An 11,093-nucleotide genomic window follows, 5' to 3' on the forward strand; every position below is an offset into this window, starting at 1 on the left:
ACGCAAGTCTCGTGCTCAGTGGATCGCCAGTCCTCGAGCCGCTCCCTTCAGGTGGAAAACTTATATTGCATGTGAAAACGCTGGTTGCGCAAATTACACTTTTCATTGCGACAACGGCAATTTAGAAAGTTTTTAAAGGACGATATCGAACCGAACAAACAATAAAAGCAGCTAAGCACAGGAGCATGTAGGTGTGTGTTGATATTTTTATGCGGAAGAATAATATAGTATGGAGCACAGTGATATTCAAACATCTATGGAAGTTTACCTTTCATGACAAACATTTGAGTTAGTCATGTTACATTGTTTATAACTGATAAAACTAAAATTGCATTTTGAGGAGTCTTTTTTATTGTTGAAAAATCCATTTAGGGTCAGCACAGTTTGAATATGAATGATTACGAACTGAGAATTGTTAAATATTGTCCAAATATCTTAAGAAAACATTGAAACAGTTTAGAGCTGAATGTAAGCTTGAAATTCAGGAGATAACTTAAGGGGTATGATGTAAAATTTATTTACCTTTATATCTTGTTATAATGTTGGTCCTTCCTCCTTAAAACCATTTCTGGAGTGTTTGTTGTTTTGATTCTGTTATGAATGTTTATATATATAGATATAGATATCAAGTTATCCTTGGAGTGGCAGTCTCCAGACAAAATTACAAAGTCAAATTTCTTTATATATAAAGCCTTTTATAGCAACTGAAGGTAACATAGTCACTCGATTCTGCTATAAAATGGCATTATATGCCAGGAAATCATACCGCCCCATTAAACACTATTTGCCACCATTGAATGGAGGTTTCTACTAGCAATGCACAGAGTGTGTTGTGTGTTTGTTGAATCGGCAGTGCAAATAAGCAGTAGAAAAAGGCTTGGTTCTGTTTGGGCCATGTATCCGGTAAAGGTATTTTAGTCATATTAAAAACCACATCTAAACATCACTATAGCCTAAATAAACGTCCAAAGAGATTATTTAAAGTTAGGCTATGTATTACAATTCAACAAGCCGAGTCAGTAAGTTTAAACATTATAACAATATCTTATCAGGCTATACCTTTGGTGCATATTGATTGTTCCTTTACGTGGTTCAATTCGTTACAATTTTTTTCTGCCACTAGCTGTTAAACATTCTGGAAAAATTATTCACTTGAATCTCATATGCTACCCAAGAAAAGCTTTTATATGTCCTATATATATATATATAATTACAGGAAATACTGGCAATTTCTATCCTTAAGGTAGGTTGTCCAGGACAGGGTTAGGGTAAGACAATTACTGAGATTATTATTTTTGTTGGGTCATTAATTTGAACACGTTTTGTTGATGTTCTTTAATAAAGTTACGAACATTTTGATAAGCGAGTCAGAGGAGGACGTGCTGGTCTCAGCGTCCTGGCGGCGTTCAGTTTTATTATTTTTTTACATTTATTATTTTTATTTTGTAACCAGGTTGCTATGTATTGCAGACTTCTGCCCAGGTCCCTCTTGAAAATGAGATCCAGATCTCAATGGGGTTTACCTGGTTAAATAAATAAAATATATATTTTTTTAAAAGTTTGTCACCCAGTGCCGAGATTAACGCAAAACCTTCTGCGATTGACGTATTGAGCAACCCTGCTCTAACAAAGCACAAACAGTTCAGAAATTTATTAACTGATTAAGTCGTGTTTTAGATTGTTCTTGAAAAACCAATCAGTCACAGCTGATTAGTGAGTGCACTCACGGCTGCTCAGTGCACCCATTGATTCTTTGACAGCAGACTGCCGCTCCCCTCTCTTGCAGGTACTGCATACCCCGGCTAAATCTTTTAGGGTAAGCAGTACCCGACCGTACCCGCCTACTTTCACCCCTGGTTGTTCTCCATTCATTAGAAGTGCCAACTCTCCAACACGTCAGAAACAAATAAAGCCAACACCTTAAACTTAAAAATAACACTAGTGGTAAAGGAAAAAATAGCTTTATCCTTTAGGTTTATATGAAATTTTGTTTAAACATTTTGGACAATCCCTTAGTCTTGCAAGTGATACAGTCCATGTAGTTTATGCTTCATGAAGTAGATTAGAAGAATAATAGTAAAATAGTACACATCTTTCTAATCTGTTTGTTCTAGTTAGATTTGTCTTACCAACAAACAAAAATTAAAAATGTAAAGAATGCTCTGACAGTAACAAGGAAGAGAACTAGCATTTCTATTTCACTCCACATCCTTCACAGAGTCATAACAACACCTCTGATGACAGAAAGGCTAAAAATAGTTTTAAGATTGTATTTACCTTTCAGGAAGTTTGAAGCCTCACTCTTTTGCAGTCACGCTAGCGAGACGCACAAACCTGAAACTTCGGATCTTGCATTGGGGTTTAAGAAATGTTTTAAGGAGGAAAAACTTCACCAAACATAGATACGATGAAGCAATTTTTCAGTTTTTGGTTCTTTTTAACAATTTTTTCATTACAAGTTTTCTGTAGTGAAGCCTTACCAGAGGCCAAGTCTCCAGGGGACATTATAATTGGAGGATTGTTCCCAATACATGAAAGTGTTGATGATAAAGGACTCTGTAATAGGTATTTCTTTATTTCTCTAAAGCAATGTGGTTGGCATTTGGCATGTGTAAATAACGTGTTTTAATTTATTTATCAGGTTCAGTGTTGCTCGGCTGGCCCAGTCTCTGATGATGGTGGGTGCAATAGAGGAGACAAACCAGAGTGGAGAACTTGGTAACACCACTCTGGGATATCACATAGTGGACTCCTGTGGTGATATTACCACAACGTTGAGAAACACTTCATGAAAATAAATGGTGAGCACTCTCAAGACCAGACTGAACATAATTCCTATAAAAACAATCTGTGTTTCTAATAATGATAGAATACTAGATATGGTGCCTGTATTTATATATTGCATTTGTCGATGACCTTGCGCTTATCTGAGAAGTAACAGATGCAGGAACAAAACCCAGACAACCTCTTTCCAGTGACAGCATATTCTGTGGATAGCAAGGAAAATGTTTAGTCCCTCCAGCAAGATCTGGGTCTCTCCCAGGGTCTTCTCCTGGTGGAATGTGCCCTGAAAATCCAAAGCCTGCACCCACCAGCCATATGTCAGTCGGTTTTATCTGCTACCTCATTCTTACGGTTAAGATTCATATCTCTAGACTAGACCACAGCTGGAGTTTGGAATGTGGACAGGTCAGAAAATAAAGAGCTTTGCTTTTTGGCTCAGCTCTTTCTTGACCACAACAGCCCAGAACAGTAACCGCGTTACAGCAGAGGAGGATCTAATTAGTCTGTTCATTCACTAACATTATGACAAGATACATGAACTCCCGTTCTCGCAGTTGAAACTCATCTTCTGTTCGTATGTTTTCTACAATCACAACACAGATCGCAAACAGCAGCTCACCCCACCAGTGATGACTGTCATAGGAGATTACTATTCAGAAATATCTGTAGCAGTCACAAGACAACTCAACTTGGAGAAAATCCCTCAGGTATGATAAAAATGGGGAAAAAAAAACTTAATTCATGCATTTATGATATATTTAACTAAATAATCAAATTTAATGAATAAATAAAAAATCATGCAAAGGCATGTTATTTACAATTTAACTCCACTTACATTTGGATGTGTTAAAGCTCAGTATGCTTGCATTTATTTTGTGCAAACGTCTGACCCAGGTTCATTGTTGCTCAGCTGGCCCAGTCTCAGGTGAAGGTGCATGGAGGATAATAATCACATCGGGGAGTTGGGGATCATATTGTGGACTTGTAGTGATGTAACCACTGCATTGAAAAAAAACACCTAGCACTAGGACTACCAAAGATTCCCAAAATGGGAATCTTCGTCCAGGTACCAGAGAGGGGCCAGTTTGGCCCTGTCCCTAGAGCTACCAGAGAGGGGCCAGTTTGGCCCTCCGAGAGAGGGTGTGAAGAGGCGCCTTTGTTATGTAAATAAGGCCATTACTGACACACCACAAGAGGGGGGCAAAGCTGAACTCTGCATTCCATAAGAAGGGTCATTGAACACTTCAGGCTCAGGACAATGTTTGAGGTTCCAATGTTGTGAGTAAAATAAAATACAGTATAAAATATGAATATAAATCTAAATATAAAATATAAAGTGCAGGACTGACAGTAAAATAGAAGTCCACCCGTCTCTCCTGCACCCCAATGCATGCCTGATAAAGCACATGTGCATTCAGTGCTGCCATGTCAATCATGTTTGCCAGGTTTGCTGACCAGCTGTCACATAGTGATGGAACCTTAGTCACCCCCCCCAAGATTATGACTGAAATAAATGCCATTAGTTCTTGTGAACTAAATAGGTGAAGCAGTCACCTATTTATCCTCCACAGCACAAAAGGCTGCATGCAAATTTGCATGTGCAAAGTCTCCCAGATTTCTTTTGCTTACACTTTTTGCATGATTTTTTTGAGGTGGATCAACACAATTAATTTGGTTAGTTTATTTCTAAACTGTCATTTTATACCCTCTTAGCTTTATTTCAAAGAGAAACATTACTAATTTCTTTTAGAAAAACCTTTGCATACTTTTTGAAACAGATTGTATGTTTTGCAAACTCTATGTACATTTGGCAAAATGACCTGGATAATGCAGCACAACATCATGGATCAGCTGCAAAAAGTCACATCTCTCCAAAAACACTTCATGTATGCTTCAAAACTAAACTGACTAGTCGTAGGTATCATAGATACCCACCCCCAACATGGACTATTCACATCCCTACCTTCTGGCCTGACGGTCAACGACCACATGTACAATAGAACAATAGAAGAATGGATGAATGGAGGCTAATTTGAGCCATCAGAGTCGTCAGTTTGGACAGGGTCTTGTGGCCCTGTTTCAGCCAGTCTGGGGAGAAATCGAAAACCTGGCCCTCTCCTAGTGCTAATCAATTTAAATTTCATGTTATTTCTTTATTTTATTTTATCTACAACTTCAAGTTGTAGATAGTCTCTATGCTGCAAAAGCGAAGTAATTTCCCTGCTTATATAATATAAAGATTATATATATGTTATATTTAGCTTAGTTTTATTTTAGCAAAAAAGCACAATGAATTATTTTTAATATTTTAAATGGAGATTTAGAAATTTTACAGACAGGTACCAGATGTATTTGTGTCTAAGTCAAGAGGTCAAGAGGCTTCTTAGTTTGCAAGAAGCAGGATGGAGAAGAGTATACAGAAGATATACAAAAAAAATATACAAAAGAACAACTGTTATTTGTTTGAATGCTTTTTATTTTTGTCATTAATAACAATAAAAAAAATACAAGAAATAAAACAATTCCGCAATTATTTGCAATAGGCACAGTGGCATTTCAGCCCTCATTCTGTGCACTGTCTGCACTGTCGGCACACATCTGGCACTGCCAGTTCATGGGCTTGCTGCATTTGCCACATGCGTATTTGAAGCAGTCAACGCATCTCCTATTTGTACTATTTTTAATGCATCGACGGTTGATTTGGCACTTCGCCCTTTTGCCTGGGCTGGGTGTGGCAGGTTGTTGGCAAAGCAGTTGCTCCTTGCACGCCTTCTTCTCACTCACATGAGAGTTAGCCAACTCTTTTGCGAGCTCCACCAGGAAGTCCACCCGTCTCTCCTGCACCCCAGTGCATGCCTGATACAGCACATGCGCATTCAGTGCTGCCATGTCAATCATGTTGTAGAACACGGCAACTGGCCACCTCTGTGTTCCTGCACGCACGCTGTACTCCCGCACCATTTTGTCCATCACATCCACACCGCACTTTGCTTTGTTATATTGTTTGATGGTGTTTGGCTTTCTTCTGGTGGTATCCTCAGTCTCAACCACGCTGTGCATGCTGCTGAGAATGTAAACGACCTTCTTCCTTTTGGGCACATACACAGTCAGCGTGGCATCAGAGGTTGAAAACACCTGAGTGGTGAATTCAGTGCGATCCTTACGTTTAGTGGATTGTGGAATTTCCCTGCGACACTTGTTGACTGTGCCGAGGATGGTGGTTTTCCGGCTACGCAGTCGTTGCGCAAGTGACAGTGATGTGAAGAAATTGTCCGTGGTTACAGTTCTGCCCTTGTCCATGAACGGTTCCATCAGCCTCATCACTACAGTCTCGGACAGTCTCTCCCCGCTGGGACGACTGGGGTCCTTGCCAAGATATGGGAAGACATTGCAGATGTACTTTGATTTCAAGTCGCAAGCCACCCAAAACTTGATGCCAAACTTGTCCGGTTTTGTTGCTATGTATTGAAGGAAACAGCAGCGGGTTTTAGTGGGGAAAAGCTGTTCATCAACAGTGATGTGTCGACCAGGGTTGTAGGATGAATTCTGCATAAGTAATTCCAAAGCCTCTTCAGCATTCATCAGCTTCTGTGTCCTCTTCGCCATCTTGATTCTTACAAACTAAAAAGCTGAGTGAATGTCCAGATATTTATACTCCACAGCACAAAAGGCAGCATGCAAATTTGCATGTACAAAGTCTCCCAGATCTGGGAACCACCAGAAGTAGTTATTTTCAAAATTTCTATCCTGTTCCAAGGACAATCAGCGTGAAAGTTGATGTAGTGAGTTTGGCTCTCCTCCCCCCTGCTCATCTACAGGGATGCTAATTAGACCATTCAGAGTCGTCAGTTTGGCCACATTTGGATGCTAATAACCCAGTTTGGCCCTCTCTCGGTAGCTCTAGGAAGATACCCAATCTGGCCCCTCTTGGTAGAGATAGGAATTTCTCAAAATCCTGGTAATCCTAGTGCTAGAGCACCATGGAAATAAACTGTGAGCACTGTTTCTGCTCCTCCTTTAATTTATGGTTCTAATAAAGACAAAAATTTTAACTTCACTTAAAATTCTGGTTTTTCAGGGTTTTTTTTCTAGAATTTTCTAATAGTATACTTTCAATAGAATGTGTCTGATTTGAAATAGCTAACAAAACATGGTAATATGTTTCTTATTTACACAAGCCGTGTAAGGGCCACCGTACATTAGTTATAGTGGAACAAACCAATGTCTTTCACTTTACTGAAAAGCAGATCTTTTTTAATGTCCTTTAGAGCATATACATATGCAAATTCTGAATTATAGGTGAAGAAATAAAATGTCAAATTCAAATCTACAGGAAGCTTAAATGCATGTTTACCTATTTAATGCAAATTCAGAAGACAAATAACAGTCCTGTCAGAGGTGGTTACTGACAGGACTGCCAGTACCTTGATAAGAACCTTTTCATTTTGTTTGTGTGTGGGTTTACATCTAGAAATCGAGACATATCTAAAGAAAATAATATAAAATAAACAAACATTGTAAAACACTGTGCATTTAGACAGCTTTGACCCGCATTGCTACTCTTATGTGAACATGTATGAGTTTACACTCTTTTCTGCAAAAAACTTTCACCGGTGCATCCTCCTTTTTATCACTGGATCATTCCGATGTTGCATAAAACACAATGGCTGTGAAAGGAACCAGCTGAAAGTCTCCTTTTTTCACTTAAAAGCACTCATCATTGCTCATTAACACTTACAGCTTACTCACAGCACAACTTTGTTTCTGAAAGGAAATATGAAAAGAATTTGTAACCTTTGGTATGCCATTAAAAATAGCTTGTTGAAAATGATTCATACCTGCCTCAATAATCAGCTGAAAAACCTTTATTAGCATTACAGCGTGTGGGGGCGTGCATGAGTGGGTGAATGACTAAATGTAGTGTGAAGCGCATTGGGGTCCTTGTGGTGGTGTTTGCCTTTTCTATTTCAGTCAAAAATAATAACAAAGCAATAAAAAACAGTTCAGCTTCAACTGAAAGATAGCCTCTTGTGTTTCCCCCTGACAGAGTGGTACAAGAGACACTGGGCCACTGGGTGTTAGCATTGGATGTGAGCAAAGCAATTAGCAAGTCCCACTGGGTGGGGATTTTGTTTGGAGCTGGAACGCTAGTGAACAGCCAGCTTCTGAAAGAAAGAACTATTTGGACTACAAGTTTCGTCTACACTTACACTTCTACACCACCAACTGCTGACAGTTTTGGTTGAGTTAGTAGTCTGATCATTTTATTTTTGTTTTCATGTGAAGTCCCATCTCCTGCTATTAGTTATTGGTCCACTAGAAAATATACAAACACACATGGACACCCAGGTATTAGATCCATTTTCAACCATTTTTCTACACCAGATCATTAGGAATGTATGAGCACAGAAAAGCACCAAACCTCTTTTAATCATTTACAAAACCTCATGCACCAGAATGATATTTTGAACAAATTGGATAAAATAATAACTTATACATGCTGTTATTATTAGCAGTATATTTATTACATTATGTAGTAACACACTTTATTACCAGATACGATATGGTAAGATGTAATAAAATTATTTTCAAGACTCAATACCTAGTAAAGTTATTAAATAGTATTACTATTAGTAACAAGACAATCAACTTTTTGTGAAATTCTATAAATGTTAGTAGATGTTTAATATTTAATTCATATGTTCCTATATATTCCCAATAACCGATACAGAGGGGATTCAAGTGTAATGTGTTTGGTTGCTCTATTTAATAAAAGCTGTCACTGAACATTGCTGTGCATGATTAGAATATCAAAATTCATCAAAATTATTTTTCCTATTTTTCTTTTATTGATTTATCTATTTATTGATCAGTTGTTTCGATTTTTAATAAAAAGTGGTTAATATTCACATGGAGAAAACCCAAAGTAATGCAATTGCATGTAAACATGAAGTGTGACTTATGTTGCCTATGAAGTAAAAATACCATGTTACCATGTGTGAAAATACCACGTGTAAAAACACAAACCAGAACAGATACAAGTTTCTTCTACACTTTGGGCCCACAGATAAACTTTCTGAATGTCCCATTCTCTCTGCTCTTAGTTTAGTCTTTGCTTTATTTCAGTGGCATTTCAACAATAATTTGCAGAACATCAAGCGTAGCAAATCTGGATTGTTCAACATTTGAGACATCACATGAGATGCGTTATTGCAGTTTGCAATACAGAGCGTTCCAGACCAATGTCACGGACCAGAGCCAGATTCACCACTGTTCGAATTAACGAATCCAATGCAATTAGGCTGCCAATTTACTGTGAGATTCTGTGCTTCCTCTTAGTGTGTCTGTCTCGCACTGTCTTCCTCTTGCTTTCATTATGGGATTTTCTGTTTATCAGTTGTGCTGTTCATTTCTATTTCCAGTGTCCCGCTGTGCAGATTTGTGTATGTCTTGTTTCAGAGTGTGTGCATGCAGAGCGGTAAGTGATTTCAGGGTGTGTGTATACAAACATCAATCTGCTTCTGCTGTGTATTTGTTTGTGTGTGTGTGTGCGCGTGTGTGTGGTGGCTGTTCATGTCTCACTGTGGGATGCGTTGATTAGCGCTCACAGCGGCTCAGCTCCCAGCTGTCCTTGCGGCCGGCCGCTGATTGAAACCAATCAGGCTTGCGATGGCCCCATGGCTGTGACCCCTCACCCCTCCCACCCCCGGCCTAATCACCTGCTGATTGGCCCACGCGGGGCCCCCCTCCCGTTGGCACGGAAGGTTAATTTGACCAGCGGATGAAGGCTCCAGGAGGGAATAGGAACGTGCGCTGGGTGATATTGCATGGATATAGCCAAGCTGTCAATCACAGTCACTTAAAAAAAGAGCAACTAGCAAAACAGTGACAACCAGAAGGGAAGGAGGGGAAAGGGATGGTAGAACAAGTAGCTTGGACTCCACTTTTTCCTTTCTCGCAATGTTTAATTTTTCACATTCAAAATGTTGTGAACTCTTTTCTCAGCATCCAGCAAATTCAACCATTCATTTGAATGTTGAAGTAGAAAACAGTGAGGTAGTTTTTTTTTTTTTTTTTACATCGGTAAATAAGAAAAACAATGTTGAAGTTTACTTCAACTGATTTTATTGACATCTGGACAAATTTCATTTGGCTGCATTTTACAATCCATCATAGGCAAGTAAACTCTGGATTGTTTATTCTGCACAAAATAAAGATTATTTAAATCACAGCTTTGATACCTTTGTATGTGAAAATTGGAGTAGTGGTGCTTTCTCTGACATCTAAACCAGGTCAAGTTTGAGAATGACAGGTTCAGTTTGACACCCTGATTCATGGAGGTTCTTGTGACCAAAAAGACTAAAAAAATGCTACTTTGTTGCCATTTTGTTTTGAATGTGCACTTATATCCAGCCCATGAGTTGAACTTATGCATTTTGATGTGGCAAATTAAACATAAAATAATTTATTTTAAATTAATTAATATAAAAATTTAATTATTTTCAGAAATTCTTATTTTTCATTTTTAAACAATGTTATACATCTAAGAAACATATTTTCATAAATTCTTTCCCTAATTATCCTGACTTGAAAAATGCTAAGAGCAATCCAAGTCCATATTCCCATGTAGAAAAGTAATACAAAATACTTTGAGACAAAAAAGAAATCTTAATTGTCTCTGTGAGGTGCATTTGTAGAAAACAAAATATATTTTTGCTAGAATTTTTATATTTATAATTGGATAATTGTTTTTATGATATTTTATGACCCAATTAGGAACCAACCTGCATTATGCTCATGTCTGCCAGCTAATGCTTAATCTGTAGATAGATGTTATTTACAAATATGTTTCTTTAAGCATAACTGTCACTAAAATACATGTCACATGTACAGCAACCAAAACGTATCATCAACATAGCTACAAAATATGTAGAGTGGATCTAATAACTATTACTAAAGGCATAAAATTATTCTCACACAATAATGTTTAAACTTTTAGGCCTGCTGTGGACCTAAAAGAGATTTTAAAGAGCTTCTTTGTATCAATGCAAAACAAGAACTGTAAAATTTAGTTGGAACAGAAGACGCAAGATTCAAGTAACCAGAAGCAAAATCTGTTCCGACTGCACATTTCAGGTCAAGTTGGAGATAATAAATATATTACATACAAAAACAATTTTAATTTTATGGGTTTTTTTACTTGCATGATTTAATACATTTGATCAGACAGTTTGTTAAATGATGTGATTGCCAATTCACAAAGTCTGCTAAGTGTTTAAATACATGTATATCTTAAGTCAATGTGAAAC

The sequence above is a fragment of the Xiphophorus couchianus genome, chromosome 15 (genome assembly GCF_001444195.1).
Source record: "Xiphophorus couchianus chromosome 15, X_couchianus-1.0, whole genome shotgun sequence".
NCBI classification, from domain to species: domain Eukaryota; kingdom Metazoa; phylum Chordata; class Actinopteri; order Cyprinodontiformes; family Poeciliidae; genus Xiphophorus; species Xiphophorus couchianus.